Source organism: Macaca fascicularis, chromosome 17 (assembly GCF_037993035.2).
Source record: "Macaca fascicularis isolate 582-1 chromosome 17, T2T-MFA8v1.1".
NCBI classification, from domain to species: Eukaryota; Metazoa; Chordata; class Mammalia; order Primates; family Cercopithecidae; genus Macaca; species Macaca fascicularis.
In genome coordinates, this window is record NC_088391.1 from 27518351 (window position 1) to 27543691 (window position 25341).

Consider the following 25341-nt stretch of genomic DNA (forward strand, 5'->3'; position numbering starts at 1 on the left):
GTTGGTGTGCTGCACCCATTAGCTCGTCATTTACGTTAGGTATATCTCTTAATGCTATCCCTCCCCCCTCCCCCCACCCCACCACAGGCCCCAGTGTATGATGTTCCCCTTCCTGTGTCCAAGTGTTCTTATTGTTCAATTCCCACCTATGAGTGAGAACATGCAGTGTTTGGTTTTCTGTCCTTGCGATAGTTTGCTCAGAATAATGGTTTCCAGCTTCATCCATGTCCCTACAAAGGGCATGAACTCATCCTTTTTTATGGCTGCATAGAATTCCATGGTATATATGTGCCACATTTTCTTAATCCAGTCTATCATTGATGGACATTTGGGTTGATTCCAAGTCTTTGCTATTGTGAATAGTGTGGCAATAAACATACATGTGCATGTATGTTTATAGCAGCACGATTTATAATCCTTTGGGTATATACCCAATGATGAGATGACTGGGCCAAATGGTATTTCTAGTTATAGATGTTTGAGGAATCGCCACACTGTCTTCCACAATGGTTGAACTAGTTTACAGTCCCACCAACAGTGTAAAAGTGTTCCTATTTCTCCACATCCTCTCCAGCACCTGTTGTTTCCTGACTTTTTAATGATCACCATTCTAACTGGTGTGAGATGGTATCTCACTGGTTTTGATTTGCATTTCTCTCATGGCTAGTGATGGTGAGCATTTTTTTTTCATGTGTCTGTTGGCTGCATAAATGTCTTCTTTTGAGAAGTGTCTGTTCATATCCTTCACCCACTTTTGGATGGGATTGTTTGATTTTTTTCTTGTAGATTTGTTTAAGTTCTTTGTAGATTCTAGTTATTAGCCCTTTGTCAGATGGGTAGATTGTAAAAATTTTCTCCCATTCTGTAGGTTGCCTGTTCACTCTGATGGTGGTTTCTTTTGCTGTGCAGAAGCTCTTTAGTTTAATTAAATCCCATTTGTCAATTTTGGCTTTTGTTGCCATTGCTTTTGGTGTTTTAGTTATGAAGTCCTTGCCCATGCCTATGTCCTGAATGGTATTGCCTAGGTTTTGTTCTAGGGTTTTTATGGTTTTAGGTCTAACATTTAAGTCTTTAATCCATCTTGAATTAATTTTCGTGTAAGGTGTAAGGAAGGGATCCAGTTTCAGCTTTCTACATATGGCTAGCCAGTTTTCCCAGCACCATTTATTAAATAGGGAATCCTTTCCCCATTTCTTGTTTCTGTCAGGTTTGTCAAAGATCAGATGGTTGTAGATGTGTGGTATTCTTTCTGAGGGCTCTGTTCTAAAACAGAACATAATTCTTTAAAGTATTTAGATAATTTATTTAAAATACAGTCGTCATTATGTTTGAAAATGTAAATGTCTGCTCTTAAATTGTGAGATTATGTTATTTAGATTATTAAAAAGTGCATTTTTTTCTTGTTGAATATAATAGGATTCATTTTTCCCATTATTAGAGTATAAAAATCTATACTATTGTTCAATTATAGGTATTGGTGTATTGGTTCAATCATTATAGGGGCACAAATTATATTGTCTAGGATTCTCTTTATAGCATTATAACTATTGATAAGGCTTTTGTTTTAATAAAATTGGCAACTTGAGTTTATGCTCTTCAAATCTGCATAGTTGGATAATACTTTGTGAATCATCAGATTTGTAGATTAATGGTTTCTTTTGAAACTGTGTTGCATGCTAAGTATATATCTTTTAATTTGTATCAGTATATAGAAATGGTAATTAAAAATTAAGACTTTAGGTATGCTATAATCCTAATTTGCACATGTAACCTTAGTTTTAATTTCTTTATGTTTTGAATTTTTAATGACTAAGCAATAGTTTATTTCTTAGTGTTTTCTTGTGTTGCCATATAGACAGTGAATAGAGGAGAGAAGCATGGGAAATTGATAGAAGAATGTTATACTCCTATTATTGAATTTGGTAACTACTTATGGAATGAACTTACACTTGATAAGGAGTACTTAGGAGAAAACTTTCTGAATCTGGGGAATTAAGTGAAAGTAAAAATAAATAAATAGATAAGTAAATAAAATAAGCACATAGAGTACTTTTTAAAGGCTATGTGTCCTCTCCTCCCAGAAATTGATATTGAGATATTACCATATCATCTGAAAGTGACTATTGTTATTTCTTTTAGAGAGTTAATTTTATTTCTATCAACACATATTTATTGAACATATGCCATATGCCTTGAATTGAGAGAGATATTGTGAGGCTACAAAAAACATAAAGGCTTGGAAAATTGTGTAGGAAGTAATAAAAATTTACTGTTTAAAAATTGCTTGTATGCAAGTCTGTCTAGCTCAATTATTTAGGGCTTCTAAACAATATTCCTTTATTTTTGAAAATTTTTGGAGAAGAAGTGACAAGTCCAAAGTTTGGAAAAGACTATAATTGATTTACAATAGGAGATGTGGAAGTCATAAGCCTCCGAATTTAAATATTAAATGTGGTTCTTTGGCAGATGAAACTATAGAAGACTTTTATTTAGTCATATATTTTTAGTGTTTGAATTTTATGTTACATTTTTAATCATAAAACCCTTGAGTGGTAGTGGGTGGCTTTGTGAAGATAAGTTATGCCACACAAACAGGATGCTGTGTATTTTTTCCTGTGAGAAGAATTGACATTATAGAGAAGGGATATGGCTTAGATACATTTGCATTTTCACAGACTTTTTTTTTTATTTGAAATATATATTGAGAAAAGTATATATCTCAAGTGACAGTTTGGTGAATTTGTCACAAATTGAATACATCCATGTAAACAACACCCAGATAAAGACCCAGAGAAGGTCTTTCGATTCTGTGTCACAATAAAAAATTCTCGTTTAAACTGTAGATTGATAGGAACATATTCACACAGAGTTGTTGACTGAGGGAAATTTCAAATGAGGTGCCGCTTACTTCTCTCCTGCCAATAATTTAATGAAAAAAAGAATATCATCTTATTTTTAATGGTTGTGTGGGGAACTGGGTTCAGCATTTTTGCTTGACAGCCTTGAGAAAAGAATAAAGAAGGAAAAAGTCCACTTCTGTTTCTTTTCATCCCAGAGAGATTAACGGGCAATATGAGTGTAAGATGCTGGAAAAGTCTGTTGAGAAACCTAGTGAAATCTCATTCTCTGAAAATTTGGGGGATTACAGGTGCTTTAGAATGCATCATGCCTAAGGGTTAGATGAAATGACCTCCAGGTGTTTGACCCTATTAAATCTGTTAAGAGGCTTATAATGCCAGCAGGTGATGAAATGAAATTTGGATGCCTTAGTTTCAGTATTTTCAGAATTTATCATATTTTTTCAATAAATGTTTATAAATCAAAATACATCAGGTGCTTTATTCTCTATATGGTCTCTCTTTCCTGGACTCTTCTGGACTCTTCCTACTGATCTCTCATTTGCTACCTTGAGGCCTTTCTCTCACAGCAGCCAGAGAAATCTGCTCATAATGTAAATCTCATCATGCTAACTCCTCCGGTAAAAACCTCCTGTGGAGGACACATTCCTCTGGTAATGTTGGAAGAAAACCCTACCATATGACTCTCTGCAAAAAAAAAGACCACGATACTACCTGTTTGGAATACAAATAGTAATTGACTGAAATTACTGGACAGGAAGAACAGACTCTAGTTGAGAAAGAGAAGAGGGGAGCTGGGAGCCTGAGGAGAAGGCTTTTAGTCTAGGGCTAAGTGCAGTAGGTATAGGGAAGGACAGTATGGTAGGGCAGGAATGTCAGTGGGAAAACTATGGGTCTCTTTACCAGGGAAACTGCAAAGTTGAAGCTGGGGAAACCTTGGCCACTGAAGAGAGTGGAAGAATCCTGCAAGGGAAAGAGCCAAGAAAGGGTACCCAGATTCTGTCTGAAATCTGAATAGTTCCTGTGTATAACAGACTCAGAGCAGCCAAATGAAGGGCAGAGGATCTGAACTGAGACTGGAGTTGCTGCCCAATAAACAGAACAGTTCAAGTTAAGCAAAGATAATTACTTCTTGTAACAAACAACAAAACCATGCTCATTTTAGAAAAATAGCAGAATTTAGGATCTTCACAATTTAACATTTATGATATTCAGGATGCAATTCTAAAATTATCCAGCATAGAAAGAAGGTCAAAGGAATCAAATGCAGGTTTATAGAACAGGAGCTTTAGACCAGGTGTGTGGTGCACACCTGTAATCCCAGTATTTTGGGAGGCTAAGGTGGGAGGATCATTTGAGCCCAGAAGTTCAAGACCAGCCTGGGCAACAAAGCAAGACCCCATCTCTTAAAAAAAAATAGCTAGGTGTGGTGGCATGTACCTGTGGTCCTAGGTACTTGGGAAGCTGAGGCAGGAGGATCACCTAAGCTCGGGAAGTCAAGGCCGCAGGGAGCCATGATTGTGCTTCTGCACTCTAACCTGGGCAACACGAGACTCTGTCTCAAAAACATAAAACCAAAAAAACTAGAATGGGAGCTTTAAGTTAACTGTGGTCAGGCATTGCTAAATTATGGGGATACATTCTAAGAAATACTTCATTTAGGCTATTTTGTCATTGTGTGAACATCATAGAGTATGCTTACACAAACCTATGTGGTATAGCCTACTACACATCAGGGTAGGAATAGCCTGTTGCTTCTAGGCTACAGACCTGTATGATATTTTTTTTTATTATTATTAAATCTCCGCTCTTGAGTATGTCTTTTTAATATTCAATGTGGTAAAATTGAAGGATGTAGAAAGTTACATACCAAGGTATGATAGTTGTCTTGAGGAAAAATACTTATTTTATTGGTTGAGTTGTGAACTGAACCACTCTTTTCATGAAACACATGTGTTACTTCTAAGACTGATGAGCAATTGTGTTTATTCTTGCTTGGGTATGTGGTAGATTCTTGCAAATGAACAAAGTGAGCCTGTCACTTCAAAGAAAACAAAGAAAACTGACAGTAAAGGTTGCCAATGATAAATTTTGTGTTTTCAAGTAAAAATTAGAATTTTAGAAACTTGTATCTACCACTGAAAGCTTGGCAGAGTCCTAATATTATAAAAGACTTTTCTGATGAAATAGGTGGTCATGTCAATGAATGTGATTTCTAAAATATTGTATACAGAGATTTGTAAACATGTAGAAGAAGTAGATAATTCAGTGAACCAGTATTTCCAAATGACCAAATGCATCATTATAAAATCATTCATGGGTAAGAGATTCATTAAAAGTTCAAGATAAACCAATGGATTTTAAGTTCTGAAAATACGAAAAATTTGTTTCTGTTCATTGTGATTGTTTCCAATTCCACCCTGCAGCTAACCTTTAAGAAACTGTGACTTGTTGAGTTTTGGTGTAGTGTCAGAAAACAATAACCATAGTTATCTGAAAAGGCTATTAAAATACTCCTCCTCTTTCCATATGAGGCCAGATTTTTCTTTGTATACTTCAACCTAAACAGCATATTGCAACAAAGTAAATGTAGAAGCAGATATGAAAATTCAGCTCTTTTTTATTATGTCAAATAGTAAAGACATTCAGAAGATCATAAAACAGTGCTATTGTTCTATCTTTTTTGTTTTGTAGAATATGGTTATTTTTCATTTAAAAATTATTTATGTTAACATAATGGGTTTATTGTTTAAGATAAATATTTTTAAATTTTCTCAAGTTTTTTTGAGCCCTCAACATCCTTTAACGTAAAAAAGCTATTAGCTACTTTATGCTTCCTAATGAAAGAATATATAACCACCCTGAACACATGATGTTGAAAGAAGCCAGTCACAGAAAACCAAATATTGTCTAAATTCATTTATATGAAATGTCCACAAGAGGCAATTCAGTAGAGATAGGAAGTAGATTATTGGTTGCTTAAGGCTGGTGGGGAGGACTAGGTGTTTCGAGGATGATGGCTAGAGAGTATGGTGTTTCTTTTTGAGATAATGAAAATGTTGTGAAATTGACTCATTATTATAGTCAATTTTACAACATTTTTATCATCTCTGTGAATACACTAAAAACTATTGAATTGTACACATTAAATGGGTGAATTGTGTAGGATGTAATTTTTAAAAATTTCTCAGTTTTAATTAAATTTTAACTAAATTAAGATTTAACTACTAACAAAGTAAATATTAACAGATTTAACCCACACAAACAAAAGCTTTTGGGATCCTTAGTAATTTTAAGAGTATAAAAGAGTTTTGAGTCCAAAAAGTTTGAGAACCCTTGCCTGTATTCTCTTCCCCATTCAGACTCGTCTTTCACTCACACAACCATGTTTGTTTTTGCCTGTCCCTGAGTCTTGAAATGCTTTCCTCTGCCTTTTTCTTGACCAGATTTTAAGGTCTATTTTGCCTTTCCTGATCATCCTAGTCTGTAGTCATTCTTCCCCCATTTAGTCTTAACCTGTTTATTATCTACATACTTACTAGTCATTTATAAACTTTGTTTTACTATATGTGCATATCTCATGTTAAATTCATGTAAAGTACTTAAAACAATATCTGACATTGTATTATAAAATGTAGCAGTTAATTACATAAGGGTAAAGGACAGAGAGGAGTCAACTTATGATGACACCCAGGTTTCTGGCTTGTATAACTTAAGTGGATAGTAGTGTCATTCATTAAAATAAGATACCTAGGATTGAATGAGGTTTGCTTGGGAAGATGAATTTCATTTGATTGAGTTTGAAGTAATTATAGGTCATTTAAATAGAGGTGTCAAGTAGCAGTTGGATATGTGTGTCTGGAACTTAGGAAAGAAATCTAGGCTAAGGTTATGGACCTAAGAGCTGCCACACATGTGTAATAAAAAATGCCACCCTTTATTGATAGTTTATCTTGTGCCAGGCACTTTGGTGAGCACTTCTTAAATTTAATTTTCATAATAATCCATGAGGTAGTATTACCCTATACCAGGAAATGAAAGCTTAGAAAAGTTTAATAACTTACCCTAGACCACACAAGCTAAATGGCAAGATCTATGATTTGAACCCAGGTCTTTCTGGCTCCAAAGCTATTAATCCTTATGCTTTGCTGAGTAACTGAAGTTTGGAGAAGGGATCAGATCACTTAAGGGGAGAACGTAGTATGAGAAGAGAAGAAGGCTAAAGATAGAATACTGAGGAGCTCTAACATTTAAAGGATGGACAGAAAAGAGAAGCCTGTGCCTACAAAAGAGATTGAGATAGAACAGCCAGGAAGATAAGAGGAAAATCAGGAGAAGTGGTATCATAGAGAGACTGACCAGGTGCAATGGCTCCCTCCTGTAATCCCAGCACTTTGGGAGGCTGAGGCAAGTGGATCACTTGAGGCCAGGAGTTCGACACTAGCCTGACCAGCATGACAAAACCCTGTTTCTACTAAAAATACAAAAATTGGCTGGGCGTGGTGGCGCATGCCTGTAATTCCAGCTACTCGGGAGGCTGAGGCATGAGAATCGCTTGAACCTGGGAGGCGGAGGTTGAGTGAGCCAAGATTGTGCCACTGTACTCCAGCCTTGGTGACAGAGTGAGACTGTCTCAAAAAAAAAAAAAAAAAAAAAAATTAAAATTAAAATTAAAAATTGAAAAAAAGAAAAAGGAGAGAGAGCATTACAAAGTCTGAGTGAGTGCTTGCTGTTTCAGATAAGAGCTGAAAAGTTTTAGCAACAATGAAGTCACTGGTGACAGTGACGAGGACTGTTGAATGAAGAGATGGGGATAGGATGAGATCTGAATGAGAGATAAAGTGGACACAGTCATAATAGATGGCTTTTACCAAAAGTTTTGCCTGTGAAGAGAAATAAAGATATAACAGAAGTAAAGATACAGCTTGATGTGTGTGAAGTGGAGGGAATAGATACATATTTTTTAAATGAGAAAAGTAGGGTTTAAATATTGATGGAAAAGAGCCATTAGAAGTGTTCTCTTGCTGGATAACAAATTGGTGGCTTTAAACAAATATTTTATTGTGCTCATGATTTTGTGGGTCAGGAATTTGGGGAGAACTTCACTGGGTGGTTGGTCTCTGACTATGTGTCAGCAGGTGTCTGGAGCTATAGGGTCCACTTCCAAGATGCTTCTTCACTCAAAAGTCTGGCATCTTACCGCTCCTTCGTGCACACTCAGCTCTCTTCCTCCCATCTTCCCTCCCTAGAGTGGTTAGAATGTTAAGCTTTGGAGTTTTCACCTGCAGAGATAAAGTAGAAAATTCATAGCGAAAGTAGAGGTTTTAAGAAACAGGATATTTGGCAGGGTGCAGTGTCTCACACCTGTAATCCCAGCACTTTGGGAGACCAAGGTGAGAGGATTGCTTGAGCCCAGGAGTTCAAGACCAGCCTCGGCAACATAGGGAGACCCTGTCTCTACAGATAAATTTTAAAATTAGCCAGGTGTGGTGGCACATACCTGTGGTACTTGGGAGGCTGAACTGGGAGAATCTCCTGAGCCTGGGATGTTAAGGCTGCAGTGAGCTGTGATTGCACCACAGCACTCCAGCCTGGGTGGTGGAACGAGACCCTGTCTCAAAAACAAACAAGCAAAACAAACAAACAAAAAACCCCAAAACAAACAAAAAGTAACAGAACAGTTCATTAAATAATTCATTCATTAAATAATGAAGTTTAACTTAATGAATTTAATGAAGTTTAATAGGTGTAGTGGGAGTAACAGTGAGAGTAAAAGTGTAGGAGGTTGTAGTCAAAGAGTCGTTTCACCTTAGAATTTCCAGAGACAGAACATTTCTGGGTAGTTCCCTGTATTTTAAGAAATGATCTTGGGAGTGCATGAGGAGGTCAAGGAGCCAAAAAGTACAGTGAGCAAGAAAGAGTCCAGGACATGTAGCAAGAATTAATGTGACTGAACTAAGGACTAGCATCTTCAGTGCTTGAGGGGAGTAACCAGGAGAGAGTGGGACTAAATGGGGCAGAGGGCTAGAGAGGTCCTGAAAGCAAAACTCCTGACTCACTTAAAAAAACAAATCTCTCTCTCAATACCTAATCCAATGTCTAACATGTAGAATTTAGATGCATAAAGCATTAGGTTTGTGATGTTGTTTGATGAATTTACCCCTTTAATCATTATGAAATGACCTCTCTTTATCCCTGGTAATATTGTTTGCTCTGAAAACTACTTGTGCCCGATACTAGTAAAGCCATTCCAGCTTTCTTTTCATTAATATTAACATGGCATATTTTCCCTATTCCTTTATTTAACTTATATCTGTCTTTATTCTTAAAAAAATGATTTTCTTATAGGCAGCATATAGTTAGGTATTGCTTTCTTAAGTCTCATATAACAATATCTGTATTTTAATTGGGATGTTTAGATTTAAATTTAATGTGACTATTGATATGGTTGGGTTTAAATTCTCCATCTTATTATTCATTGTCTATTTTTTTCATCTTCTTTTTCTCCCTTTCCTCTTTCTCTTTCTTCTTTTGGATTGAATTTTTAAAATTCTGTTTTATCTTCTTTGTAGGCTTACTGTCTATACTTCTTTGTTTTATTTTGTAATTGGTGTTTTTTGATTTATAATATGCATCTTTAACCTTTCATAGTCTTTCTTTAAATAGTTTTACATTACTTCACATATAGTATAAGAGTCTTAGAATAGTATATTTCCATTTTCCCTTTTCCAAACTTTGGGCTATTGTTGTCATACATTTTGCTTAACAGAAGTTATAAACTCTACAATACATTGATAACTTTTGTTTTAAACCAATTATCTCTTAAAGAGAGTTCAAAACAAGAGAAAAAAGGTGTTTTTATTTTATTACATATTTACCTTTCCAGTACTCTTCATTCCTTGTGTAGATCCAGATTCCTTTTGTTTTCCTTCTGACTGTAAAAAATTTTTTTTTTTTTGATAATTTCTTGGCCAGGGGCAGTGGCTCATACCTGTAATCCCAACACTTAGCGGGGCTGAGGCGGGAGGATCTCTTGAAGCCTGGAGTTCAAAACCAGTCCAGGGAACAAAGCAAAACTCTGTCTCTATTCTTATAAAACAAACAAAAAGCATTTCTATTTTTTTTTTTTCTTTTGGAGATGGAGTCTCGCTCTGTCACCCAGACTGGAGTGCAGTGGTGCGATCTTGGCTCACTGCAATCTCCACCTCCCGGGTTCAAGCGATTCTCCTGCCTCAGCCTCCTGAGTAGCTGGAATTACAGGCACACACCACCATGCCTGGCTAATTTTTATATTTTTAGTAGAGCTAGGGTTTCACCATGTTGATCAGGCTGGTCTCGAACTCCTGACCTCGTGATTTGCCTGCCTCAGCCTCCCAAAGTGCTGGGATTACAGGCGTAAGCCACCACACCCAGCCAACAAAAAACATTTCTTGTGTGTATGTCTACTAGTGATGAATTCTTCCAGCTTTTATGTCTGGAAAAAAACATTTTACCTTTATTTTTAAAAGGTCTTTTGCTGGATATTGAATTCTAGGTTGACAGTTTTTTGGTTTTTCTTTGAGTGCTTTAAAAATATTGCTCCATTGTCTTCTGGTTTGTCTTGTTTCTTTTTTTCTTTTTTTTGAGATGGAGCCTTGCTCTTTTGCCCAGGCTGGAGTACAGTACATGATCCCAGCTCACTGCAACCTCTGCCTCCCAGGTTCAAGCGATTCTCCTGCCTCAGCCTCCCAAGTGGCTGGGACTAAAGGCACATGCCCAGCTAATTTTCGTATTTTTAGTAGAGATGGGGTTTCGCCATGTTGGCCAGGCTGGTCTCGAACTCCTGATCTCAGGTGACCCACCCACCTTAGCCTCCCAAAGTGCTGGGATTACAAATATAAACCACCACACCCGGCCTTGTTCTTTTTTTGCTGTATTTTTTTCCTGCAGGTTTTTCTTTCTGTAGTTCATGTTGAATACTTTCTATAGCTATGTCTTCAAGTTTATTAATTTTTTTCTTCTGAGGTATCTAATCTGCCATTAATCTTATTTATTGAATTTTTGGTCTTACTATGTTTTTCGTTTCTAGAAATTTGATTTGGGTCCTTTTTATATCTTCCATACCTATCTTTATTATGTTTATGCTTTTCTTTACCTTCTTGAACATATGGAATATAGGTATTATAACTTTAAATGTCCCTGTCTACTAAGTGTAGTACCTATGTCTTTTTAGGTCTGTTTCTCTTGACTGATAGTTCTCTCTCTCTCTTTTTTTTTAAGAGTCATATTTTTCTGCTTTTTTGTCTGCTTGGTGATTTTTTTGTTAGATGCCAGATATTTGTGAATTTTGCTTTAGTGGATCCTGGATATTTTCGTATTCCTTTCACTATTGACCTGTGTTTTGGAACACAATTAAATTATCTGGAAATAATTTGACTCTTTTAAGGCTTCATTTATTTCTCTGGTTTTTGTTTTTGGACACAGTCAGAGCAGTCTTTAATCAATAGCCGATTTTCCTTCACTATCCAGGCATTGCTCTTCTGAGTACTCCACTGAATGTCCCATGTATGAGAAGGCTTTTCCATCTGGCTAGTGGAAAGCAGAACTCTTCCGGGCCCTGTGTCAGCTCCTGGAAGGATTCTGCTCCTTCCCATGGCTCTTCCCTGGCTTTGAGTAGTATCCTCACATCCAAGCACTGATCAGTACTCAGCTGAAGACTCAAGCTTAACCCTCTGCAGCCCTCTGGAGTTCTCTTTTTGTAGCTTTCTTCTCCCTAGTATTCTTATTTTAGTTTGCCTTGGCATCTCCCATTTCTCAACTCTGTTTCTTCACCTGGGGGACCACTGGACTGCATTCCAGTTTCTCATCTCTGGACTGTGGACCATAAATTGTCCCCAGGCAGTAAGCTGTGGCAATAATGAGGCTAACCATTTGTTTTCTTTCTCCCAGGGATTGCTGTTCTGTACTGCCTGTTGTTTATTGTGTAAAAAGTATTCTTTTATTTATGTTGTTCAATTTTGTGGTTGTTTAAATGAATCTGGTCCCTGTTTCTTCATCGGAGCTGGCAGGGTTACTGAACATAAAGCTTAGTAATTGATGAAGTATTTATAAATATGAACTATGTATACTTACAGAATATTTAGGGTATCATTTCTGTTTCCTTGTGTTAAATGCATCAGGTCTTCTGACTGATGCATTGTACTGTTTCAGAGGGGTGCTTACTATATGGAAAACATAGAAGTACTAGTTATTAACTATTTTCTTATATTAAATTTTGGTAAGTCACATAAACATTGAGTCTCCTTTAAATGTGTCAAATGTAGCTGACTTACCAATTGGATTCTGTCATACTCTTTTTCTGTGGTCACCGAATATTAGCAAATTTCTTCATTCAGTTACACAAGTACTTGGCCAACATACTTTTACATAAGAAAATGTTTAGGATGGGCTGGCAAGATAGCCGAATAAGAACAGCTCCGGTCTGCAGCTGCCAGCGAGATCAACGCAGACAGTGGGTGATTTCTTCATTTCCAACTGAGGTACCCAGCTCATCTCACTGGGACTGGTTAGACAGTGGATGCAGCCCACAGAGGGCAAGCTGAAGCAGGATGGGGTATCACCTCACCTGGGAAGGGTCAGGGAACTCCCTCTCCTAGCCAAGGGAAGCTATGACAGACTGTGTCATGAGGAGCAGTGCATTCTGGCCCAGATACTATGCTTTTCCCACAGTCTTCACAACCCACAGACCAGGAGATTCCCTCGGGTGCCTACACCACCAGGGCCCTGGGTTTCAAGCACAAAACTGGGCAGCTGTTTGGGCAGATACCAAGCTAGCTGTAGGAGTTTTCTTTCATACTCCAGTGGTGCCTGGAACGACAGCGAGACAGAGCCATTCACTTCCCTGGAAAGGGGGCTGAAGCCAGGGAGCCAAGTGGTCTAGCTCAGTGGATCCCACCCCCATGGAGCCGAGCAAGCTAACATCCTCTGGCTTGAAATTCTCACTGCCATCACAGTAGTCTGAGGTCGACCTGGGATGCTAGAGCTAGGTGGGGGAAGGGGCGTCCCCCATTACTGAGGCTTGAGATTTCCCCTCACAGTGTAAACAAAGCTGCCAGAAAGTTCGAACTGGGCAGAGCCTACAGCAGCTCCCTAAAGCCTCTTTAGCCAGACTGCCTTTCTAGATTCCTCCTCTCTGGGCAGGGTATCTCTGAAAGAAAGGTAGCAGCCCCAGTCAGGGACTTATAGATAAAACTCCCCTCTCCCTGGGACACAGCACCTGGGGGAAAGGGTGGCTGTGGGCACATCTTCAGCAGACTTAAATGTTCCTGCCTGCTGGCTCTGAACAGAGCAGTGGATCTCCCAGCACAGTATTCGAGCTCTGCTAAGGGACAGACTGCCTGCCTCCTCAAGTGGGTCCCTGACCCCCGTGCTTCCTGACTGGGAAACACCTCCTGGCAGGAATCGACAGACACCTCATACAGGAGAGCTCCAGGTGCCATCTGGTGGGTGCCCCCTGGGATAAAGCTTCTAGAGGAAAGAACAGGCAGCAGTCTTTGCTGTTCTGCTGGTGATATCCAGGCAAACAGGGTCTGGAGTGGACCTCCAGCAAACTCCAGCAGACCTGCAGCAGAGAGGCCTGACTGTTAGAAGGAGAACTAACAAACAGAAATGAATAGTATCAACATCAACAAAAAGGACGTCCACACAGAAACCCCATTTGAAGGTCACCAACGTCAAAGACCAAAGGTAGATACAATCACGAAGATGAGGAAAAACCAGAGCAAAAGGGCTGAAAATTCCAAAAACCAGAGTGCCTTTTCTCTTCCAAAGAATCACAACTCCTCGCCACCAAGGGAACAAAACTGGACAGAGAATGAGTTTGACGAATTGACAGAAGTAGGCTTCAGAAGGTAGGTAATAACAAACTCCTCCTAGCTAAAGGAGCATATTCTAACGCAATGCAAGGAAGCTAAGAACTTTGAAAAATGGTTAGAGGAATTGCTAACTAGAATAGCTAGTTTAGAGAAAAACATAAATAACCTGATGGAATTGAAAAACACAGCACGAGGACTTTGTGAAGCATACACAAGTACCAATAGCTGAATCGATCAAACAGAAAAAAAGGATATCAGAGATTGAAGATCAGCTTAATGAAATAAAGTGCGAAGACAAGATTAGAGAAAAAAGAACGAAAAGGAACAAACAAAGCCTCCAAGAAATAGGGGACTATATGAAAAGACCAAACCTACATTTGATCGGTGTACCTGAAAGTGACAGGGAGAATGGAACCAAGTTAGAAAACACTCTTCAGGAGAACATTCCCAACCCAGCAAGACAGTCCAACATTCAAATTTGAGAAATACGGGGAACACCACAAAGATACTCCTCAAGAAGAGCAACCCGAAGACATATAATTGTCAGATTCACCAAGGTTGAAATGAAGGAAAAAATATTAAGAGCAGCCACTGCTCAGGGAAATAAGAGAGGACACAAACAAATGGAAAAACATTCCATGCTCATGGATAGGAAGAATTATAGCGTAAAAATGGTCATACTGCCCAAAGTAATTTATAGATTCAATGCTATCTGCATCAAGCTACCTTTGGCTTTCTTCACAGAATTAGAGAAAACTACTTTAAATTTTATATGGAACCACAAAAAGAGCCTGTATAGCTAAGACAATCCTAAGCAAACAGAACAAAGATGGAGGCAGCACACTACCTGCCTTCAAACTATACTACAAGGCCACAATAATCAAAACAGCATGGTACTGGTACCAAAACAGATAAATAAACCGACAGAACAGAACAGAGACCTCAGAAATAATGCCACATATCTACAACCATCTGATCTTTGACAAACCTGACAAAAACAAGCACTGGGCAAAGGGTTCTCTATTTAACAAGTCATGTTGGGAAAACTGGCTAGCCATATGCAGAAAACTGAAGCTGGACCCCTTTCTTACACCTCATACAAAAATTAACTCAAGATTGATTAAAGACTTAAATGTAAGACCTAAAGCCATAAAAACCCTAGAAGAAAACCTAGGCAATACCATTTAGGACATAGGCATGGGCAAAGACTTCATGACTAAAACACCAAAAGCAATGGCAACAAAAGCCAAAATTGACAAATGGGATCTTATTAAACTAAAGAGCTTCTGCACAGCAAAAGAAACTATCTTCAGAGTGAACAGGCAACTTACAGAATGGGAGATAATTTTTGGAATCTATCCATCTGATGAGCTAATATTCAGAATCTACAAGGAACTTAAACAAATTTACAGGAAAACAAACAACCCTATCAGAAAGTGGGTGAAGGATATGAACAGACACTTCTCAAAAGAAGATATTTATGTGGCCAACAAACATATGAAAAAAAGCTTATCATCACTGGTCGTTAGAGAAATGCAAATCAAAACCACAATGAGATACCATCTCATGGCAGTTAGAATGGCAATCGTTAAAAAGTCAGGAAACAACAGATGCTGGAGAGACTGTGGAGTAATAGGAACACTTTTACACTGTTGGTGGGAGTGTAAATTAGTTCAACCATTGTGGAAGACAGTGTGGCGATTCCTTAAGGATCTAGAGCCAGAAATAACATTTGACCCAGTAATCTCATTACTGAGTATATACCTAAAGGATTATAAATCGTTCTACTAAAAAGAACATGCACACATATGTTTATTGCAGCACTATTCACAATAGCAAAGACTTGAAACCATCCCAAATGCCTATCAATGGTAGACTGGATAAAGAAAACATGGCACATATACTCCATGGAATACTATGCAGCCATAAAAAAGGATGAGTTCATGTCCTTTGCAGGGACATGGATGAAACTGGAAACCATTATTCTCAGCAAACTAACACAGGAAGAGAAAACCAAACAGTGCATGTTTTCACTCATAAGTTAAAGTTGAACAATGAGAACACATGGACACATGGAGGGGAACATCACATACCAGGGCCTGTCAGGCGGTGGAGGTCTAAGGGAAGGATAGCATTAGGAGAAATACCTAATGTAGATGATGGGTTGATGGGTGCAGCAAATCACCATGGCATGTGTATACCTATGTAACAAACCTGCACGTTCTGTACATGTATCCTAGAACTTAAAGTGTAATAAAAAAGAAAATATTTAAAACATATCTTTCAAATTATTTCTTCAAATTTAAATCAAGGGTCATTTTATGTATGAGTACAATTTGTAATGAATAGCCCATGGTTTTAGAGTCCTGATTTATTGACAAACTTATAAACAAAATTTTAAGCTTTTTTGGTATTCTTTTGAAATGTCAATATGGACAGGAAGCAAACACAAAAGGGAGAACAGTCTGTGGTTCTCAAAAAACCAAAAAGGATATCTGTTGTCTGTTTGTATGGTGGGTCATTAACCTTTGGTGTACTTTGCAGAAGTATTTTAAGTATTTACCATTAGACATTATTTGTTTTAAGTTATATTTTGCTGAGAGCTACAACTCAGGAAGGCAAGTTAATTGTAAGATAATGATTAAGCCACATTTAACACTTTTTAAAAGCATGGATCAGGACAGTGAAGCAGTATGACGCCATATATACTTTTGCACAACAGCCATGCTAATATAATGATAAAGTAATTATGCTATATTTTTAAAAGCGTCTCATGAATTACTTAAAATAACCGTGTATTTACTGTTCTTTGCCAAAAAGAGGAAACATTTTATTTTAATTTTAAAAAATTCAATTCTGAAAACATAGCTAAAGCTTTAACCTTTCTCACTCTGACCCAATGTATTACTAATATAGCTTTGCCCTTGACTTCCACAGCAAAAACTAGTTTCTCAAGTGATTTAGGAGACGACTTCATTATTCAAAACTGAAATTATTTAGCTTGTTCTAAATGCAACTCTGCTTCCCACTATGTCTATTTTTTTACTTTTCAAATCATCCAGGCTTAAATACTGAGCATTTTCTCCTTTTCTTTCTCAATAGTTGATAGAATCCTGTAATTTTTTTTAAAGCTGTCTCTCATATTTATTATATTATTATTTTAAGGATCTATTTCATTACACTTCCCTAGAACAGATCATCAGCTCTCTTTAAGTAGTTTGTCTAAGGTCACCCAGTTGGCATTTGAACTCATATTGGTTTGATTCCAAATTCCATACTGGTTTCCAGCAAAGGGCTCTGTCAATGTACTACATTATTTCTGTTTAATCATTCACACTGTTTGTATTACCTCTATAATATATAGTCAGGCATATGGGACAGTATAAAGAGAGCAATATAAATAGTAAGTTAATTTTATTCTAAGTGAAAGCATAATATATATGTGTATTTTTTATCTTGAGTAAGAAGAGAAGTGTTTTGCCTGGGAGCTAATTAGTAACAAGAAAGGGAAAAGTAACATTTGTTGACTAGCTCCTTTGTGCAGTGCACTGTGACTATTGGTCTGATTTATTCCTCAGGAAGAAGGATTAAAAGAAGACTTTACAAAAATGAGCAAACTATATTATAAAAGTAAATGCTAGTATGCATATATGTTTCATTCATGCAACTCCTAGAAATGAGACTTTACTATAAGTGTTTTCAGAATCCATTATAATTTAGTTTGAAATTAGGTATCTGGATCAACTTTCAAGGGAAGGGGTGAGAGAAATGGACGTCAAGATTGTTTTCATAGACTGAAACATTAGACCTGAAGTTTTTGTTGTTTTATTCTTTCTCTGTTTTTAGTAAAAGATTCCAGGTATGCCTAAAGTCATCTTCTATACGAATGAAAAAATGTAACGACAAAGAAGGGAAAATAAAAGAAGGCAATATCTTAGAAATAAATATTTTATGGTGACATTATTTTTCTGCCAGTGAACTAATAATCTACAAAAATTTTAAGATAGATAAGCAGAAAGAATACAAACAGAAAAAGGATAGTAATTTAACTCATGAATAATAATCCACTGAAATGTAGCAAGGATATGCTACATATGAAATGTAATTAGATGATTGCTTAAAGATCTAGGAATATAAGCTCAATGTAATAAAATAACTGTATTTCTTTTTCATCATTGTTAAAGATTAATAAGGCATTAAATGGGTTTTCATGTGGGTTCTCATATGTTAAAAAAGGACAACAATAAGAAAATCTAAAGAAACTGTAATAACTGTTATAAATCAATGCAGGTAGCCTGTTTATGATTTTAAACATAAAATCCTTTTCATTTCTAAACCTTTGCTCAAATAACTTCTAGTACCTCAGTCATATGTCTGATCCCTAAGTCTATTCTTTTCTCTATGTATCTATCCCCTTCTTTAATTTTAAAACACTCTGACACATGAAAAAATGCCAGAGTTTACTGTAGAGAAATATTCATAACTTGTCTATTCATGTCACTCCCCCCCATCACACCATTCATATTATACATATTACCCATTCTCTTTGTTCATTAATTGGCAAAAGGGACTAAGAATTTCAAGGATGTCCAAAAATAAAAAAATCTAACAACTCAGGAATGTCCTGTAGGTAGCTCATAGAAACTTCCTTTAGGAAGTAGTGCTCATCACTTGCTTACTTCTTTGGAAGCTTGTCTGGTAACCATACAGACCAACATCAAAATAACTCTCATTTATGTGTGTGACATTTCAGTGTAGAAGTAATATTAGGTAATGTTTTTGCATATTTCCTATTACTGGTACTATTAAAAGTGCTTTGGTGTATTAACTCATAACTTCTCACAACTCTATGAAATAGATTCTCTCATCACTGTTTCACAGATGGAGAAACTTTCCCTTGTCCACAAAACTGGCTGGTGACAGAGCCAGTATTTTAACTCAGGCTGTCTGGTTCCAGAGACTATACTTTTAGACTCTATGTTGCCTCTTAGTGTATGTTAGTTTACTGTTTGGTATGTACGTTGTCATGATTAGTTTATTTCCTCATGTTTTATCTGTGTTTGTATTTTTCTGTTTGTGAGTGTTACTATGCTATAGCAAAAAGGGCCTGGACTTTGAGTGAGCAGATCTTACTTAATATTCACAGAAGCCTGGAAGTGTAAACATTGCTATCCCTATTTTATAGATAAAGAAACCTGAGGTCCAGAGATGTCATGTAACTTGCTTTGGTGTGGTTCTGAGCAAATTATGTCTCTGTATCTCAGGTTTCCTTGTATATAAAATAGGGATAACTTTCAGACTTGTTGTGAGGAATAAATGAGCATTTATGAGAATAGTAATTAGAAACATAACAATTAATTGCTAGTACCCTTCATTCCTTTTCCTCTACTATACAGTAATTTCATAAGAACAGAGAACCGAGGATACAGTTACACAGTATTAACCTGTTTATCTTGGCTTATTATAAGTACAGAGAATTTTTCTCTGCTCTTGAGGCACCCCTCCTCCCCCATCACCTTCTCAAAGTGGAAAAAGTTCAGGGGGAAAAGGCATCATGGGACTCCAGCATTGTTAAGTATGGGCAGTGTTCACTGTTATATTACAGTTGGAATTTGTCATATTGCTTTAGTTATGAATCATGTCAGTAATTACCCTGAGGGTGGTGTTAGTTCACTATTCAAGTACAAACAAGAAGGGAAGTAGCAATGGCAGAAGAATAGCTAGGACATATTCTCTGTACTTAACCTGTGGGGTGGAAGCACATATATTCTTATTCAGAGAATTTTATGAAGAGTCATGATATTAGATAATTACTTGAATTTAGTTTTAAAATTTTCAGTTTGTAAACTTATATCTTAACTGGAATTGTGAGGAAGGGCTCTGGAATTCTGGATATGCAACAAACAAAGAAGAGAAATAGGAGAAATCAATCCTAATTAGTGTAGCTTCTGAATTTCTGCAGCGAAATAAAAGGCTGTTATTAATTACTGAGTTTACTAAAATTTTAGAACTACTCTAAGGCAATTGTTCTTAAATCATCTAAGCTTACTTACCTTTAATTATAAAATATAACTTTTTGGCATTTCATTTTTCCAAATATTTATAGCATGTTTTAAAAACTCTGAACTGTCACAACCCAGTCTGTTTCAACATACACATTTGTGGTCCTTGGTGTTGTTATTAATGTACTTAATTGATTCTTCATATTTTCAGCTTTTCTCAGAAATGGCCAAATATCAAAGGTATTTTTGGTGTCTTCCTGTAAGTGCTAGATTTAGAACATGATAAGGAAACGTAGAATAGGAAACAGCTGGATTTGTTTCTTAGCCTTTTCAAAAAAGCCTTTTCTTACTTTGCTAAGTTTCAGTGTTCTTATCTCCGCTAAATATAACCACAAATTTATCTTTAAGATTTTGATTATATTCCTTAAGAATTCTTCAAAGACTCACATAAATCTGTCTTGCTATCTTTTAAGTCTGGTCGTTTTATCATTATGCCCTTTTCATATTTTAAGATAATTAAATTGTCTAAAAGTTTTTAAATTTACATATTAGGTAATGATAGTTTTTATATTAGGTTTTCTCATTTAGCTTTTTTCTTTTAAACATTAAGACGAAAAAGGTGGAGAAGTGAAATTACTTATCTTTTACATGAGTCATAAACAAAAATGAACATAGGATACCCTAATCCAATACTGAACTTACTATCTGTTCTTGAAAATATAATTTTTTTGCATTATGTTTTTCATAGGAATATTGGGCACTTTTAATAGTATGCACTTTTAGATTGGCATCGGATTTAGTTGAACCCACGTATTTTAATGGGGTCTTCTGAAAATAAACTTTCACACATTTCAGTTCCAATGAAGAATAAATGGCCTGGGGAAGGGATGGAGAGTAGTAGAGAAATCCCTTGCAGAAAACTTTTTTTTTTTTTTTTTTTTAACAGACGAGTCTCATTCTGTTTTCCCAGGCTGGAGTGCAACGACACAATCATAGCTCACTGAAGTCTTGAACTCTTGGGCTCAAGTGATCCTCCCACCTCAGCCTCCCTAGTAGATGTGACTACAGGTGTGAGCCAACACACCCGGCTAATTTTTTTTATTCTTTGTAGAGACAGGGCCTTGCTGTTGCCCATGCTGGTCTCAAACTCCTAGACTCAAGTGATCCTATTGCTTTGGCCTCCCAGAGTAAGACTCCCAAAGTCTTAAGTAGTATTCATTTTTATTTAAATAAACTTCTTCTGTTCATAAAGTACTATATATAAAATCTTTTAACCTTTTTTATATATAAAACCTATAACTCATAGGTTTTATGTCCTATTAAAATATGAGCTAACAATAATTGGTAAAATTAGTTGGAAAATTATCAGTTTTAAAAGAAAATTAAATTTAAGGTTATGTTGTTAGTAATGTAAAGATCTCCTGTGTTTTGATGTAAAAACACTTTGTTATTTTTTAGCAGCAGTAAAAGGGCTTAAGTAATATGACTTTTTGTGTAACTTGGACTGTACAGTTGCTTTTAAAAATGAGACTGTTTCTCATTTATAATGAGATATTGGAACTTAGCGCATTGGAATAGCAGACTCACCACACACTTCTACCTCCTTTCTCCCGGCAAACCCTGCAGAAATGACAAAAAAGACACATATCACAGGGGAGTGGAACCCAGCAGTACTCAGACTGTGAAGCAGAAAAACTACGGAGGGATGTGGAGGAGTTGATTCTTTTTTTTTTAGTATAAAAAATAAATGAAGACTGTTGTGGATATGATAAAGTAGAGAAAACCACAGCACACAACACCCCCAGGAAAGGGGACTTGTGGAAGTGGGAGTCTTAGAGAGCCCCCAAACTCCAAGTAGCAGATGCAGAGAGTGGGGCAATAATCAGGAAGGTTTTCTAAAGTGCTATCTGGCAATGGTCCTCAAACTTGAGCATGCATCAAAATTACCTGGAGGGCTTGTTAAAACACAGATTACAGATTGCTGGGCCCAGTCACAAAGTTTCCAGTGTAGGGTCCAAGAATTTGTATTTCTGATATGTTTCCAGGTGATACTGATACTGCTGGACTGGGTACTACACTTTGTGAGCAACATTTTAAGAACATGAAACACCTGGACCAGTCCCCCATCTAAGGCCATGCCAGCCTATGAGAATAAAGAAAATGCACCTCTGTAGTCCCAGATAATTGGGAGGCTGAGGTGGGAGGATTGCTTGAGCCTGGGAAGTTGAGGCTGCAGTGAGCCGTGACTGTGCTACTGCATTCCAGTCTGGGTGACAGAATGAGACACTGTCTCAAAGAAAAAAGAAAAAAAAGCACCTTCCTCTGTACTAATGAATTATAAAAAGATGCCATCTGGACACAGCAACACTAAGCTTGCTGTGCAGTTTAGGCTAAAGCCCCATGCTGTTGTGTAATGCATAAACTATACAGGTACAGCCTGCCCCCACCTTCAAATTTTGTGCACACTTGTAGACACAGGGCTAGGGTTTCCTGATGGTGCCAAAGAGAGAAGCAGAACAGAAACTGAAGTAAACCCAGACTTCTGTAACAGACCTAAAGAAAAAGAAATAGGAAAGGCAGTTCTTCCTAGGAGGAAAATACAATAAACTATTGTACTGGTAGGTTATGTAGTTCCTTACTTTGGTATTTTCAGGTACCTCAGTTCAATATTTATTCATTACCATAAGAAAGACCAGAGAAAATGGAGGAGAGAAAATAATAAAAAAGAACAGAAAAAAAAAAAAATTCCAAAACTAATGAAAACTAGGGGGCTTCAGATGGAAAGGTCCATAGTGCCGAGCATGATGAATGAATGTGGATACTTTTTTTTTTTTCTCCCTATGACAGTCTCGCTCTGTCACCCAGGCTGGAGTGCAGTGGTGTGATCTCGGCTCACTGCAACCTCTGCCTCCTGGGTTCAAACGAGTCTCCTGCCTCAGCCTCCTGAGTAGCTGGGATTACAGGCGCATGACACCATGCCCAGATAATTTTTGTATTTTTAGTAGAGACGGATTTTCACCATGTTGGTTAGCCTGGTCTTAAACTCCTGACTTCGTGATCCGCCCGCCTTGGCCTCCCAAAGTGCTGGGATTACAGGTGTGAGCCACCCCACCCAGCGAAAAATTCAGAATTCTAAAGATAATGAGAAAATTATAAAAGCTTCCAGAGAGAAAAAGTAAGTTATTTTATGGGAATGAGATCCAGATCAGCACAGAAGTTCTCACTAGGAATACTGGATATTTTATAACCTAAAATTTGTCAAATATGACAGCAAAATGAAATTTGGAAATGCAAGGACTCCGAATGTTTATCTCTTGACTGCCCTTTTGAAATGAAATAACTAGGGAATGTGCTTTAACTAAATGAAAAAAGAATCCACAAAAGGGAAATCATGAGACCTAATAAAGAGTGAAACCATCACACCAGTGCAGGGAGAAAAATGCGAAAAATCCTAGGATGCAACAAGCCCAGAAAATATTTGTTCCACATGAGAAATCAGATAGTTTCAAAAAGAATGCCTTCAACAACAAAATGGTTTCTTTTAGCAATTGTATAACCTCATCTAAATGGTGGGAATTTAACAAATACAGTTTAAAGTTGATAAATGAAGTAATAAGAGTAATAATGAATTTGTGTATTAACGAAAGAAAATTTGCCTTTTTTCCTCGGGCTTTTGAAGAATTTTAAGATTCATTCTAATTATTGAGACCAGTTTGTGCCAGACACTAAAATAAATGAAGTTCTAGGGTGTTTTTCCCCCATCCTTGTTGGCCCACAGTTTTGACTACATATAACAGGAGATGGCATGCACAGTCCACAGACCATAAATTTTATTGTAACACAGCCACTTTATTCATTTATATATTGTCTGTGGCTGCTTTTGCACTGCAGTACAGAGTTGAGAAGTTGCAGCAAGACAGTAGAGCCTGCAAACCTAAAATATTTACTATCTACTCCTTGAGAAGAAAGTTTGTCAATACCCCGTATAAAACACTAACATGTTTCCCAAAGTCGTAACTATACAAAAAGGTATGATCTGAAAAATGTCATATTCTTTGATATTCCTTCTATCCCATTTCCCACCCCACCCTTGTATTTTGGTTTATCTTTCCTCTGTTTCTTTTTATAAAAATAAGCAGTTATACATGTTTTATTTTGCCTTTTTCTTATACAAAAGGTGGCATACTATGTGTGCTCTTTTATGCTTTGCTTTTTTCATTTAACACTACCTTCTTGAAGTCATTCCCTATCAGTTTATAGAGATATTTCTCATTATCATGGCAACATAGTACTGTATTGTGTATATATACTACAGTCTGTTCAACTAGTTTTCTATGATTGGACATCTAGGTAGTTTCCAGTTTTTTGCAATTTTGAATATTACCACAATAAATAGCTGTGTGTGTGTGTGTGTGTGTGTATGTATGTGTGTGTTATGTGTGTGTATGTTCATATAATTGAAATTGTGTCTTGAGGATAAATACCTAGAAGTGAGAATGTTGGGTCAAAGGGTTAATGTGTGTGTATATGGGTATGTTAGATATTGCCAAATCCCATCCATAAGTTTTGTACTATTTTTCATTCCGGGTAGCAATTTCTCCATGACAGCTGCTGTCCAAATTTTGCCAAGTAATGACATTAAAATAGTCTTCTCATCTATTATCACCATCATTTAAAAAAGAATTTCTCCCATTTTAATAAGGGAGAAAGGACAAATCAGAAAAAAAAGATAAGAAGGGCCCTTTAAATGTATAAATATAGTTCTTATTCTGATTATTTTTCTTTTCTTGCTGAAGACAAATGCATCTCTACCCTGTATCAGACAAATCTTTATTTGATCATGTTTCCCCTACCTTAAAATTCTTGAGGACTCTCCACAGCCTCTCAGCACTTAACGTGGTCTTAACATGGCCTATAAGTACATGTAAGATGTCAGCCCTATTTCTCCAGCCACTTTGAATGTTTTAATCCTTTCAGTATCCAAGTTCTCTCCCACAGGGCCTTTGCCTGTGGTGCTTGCCTTGCCACCATTAAATAATTAGATGAGTAAAAACAAAGAAACTGGGTTCAGCCAGGTGCAGTGGCCTGCACCTGTAGTCCCAGCTGCTTGAGAGGCTGAATTGGGAAGATTGCTTGAGCCCAGGTATCAAGTCCAACCTGGGCAATATAGCAAGACCTCATCTTTCTATTAAAAACCAACAAAAACAAACAAACGGAGTTCTTACCCTGGCTCTACCTTAATTTGTTATGTGATATTGTGTCTCATATTTAGTCTTATAGTTCCTCAGTTTCCTCAGCCTAAGATGTAGTTATATCAGATGACCATCAGGCCCTTTCTCTTCTAAGTTGTGAATGTTCCAGAAGCCATTTTGATAGGATGATAATGGAACTTAGCACATTTATCCCATGGCTATTAACTGTAACTCTGCTGTAAGTATATAACACATAATTGTTTCTTACAGTTACTTAAACTTTTTTTATTTTTAAAAATTGCTTGAAATCTATTATGAGTAAACCAAGTTTTGAGAAAACTGATTATTAAATTTTTGAATTATACCCCTTCTGGGGCTCTATCATTTGAATTCTGTTTTTAACACTGCTTTTCCAATAAAAGAGGTAATTTTGTAC

At 36.8% G+C, this 25341-nt stretch overlaps 1 protein-coding gene across 3 annotated transcripts in view; it reads left to right on the plus strand.

Moving 5' to 3' along the window:
* Positions 1–25341, plus strand: part of RB1 (RB transcriptional corepressor 1) — a 174870-nt gene that overhangs the window by 84751 nt on the left and 64778 nt on the right. The gene's annotated exons all lie outside the window — the stretch shown is intronic.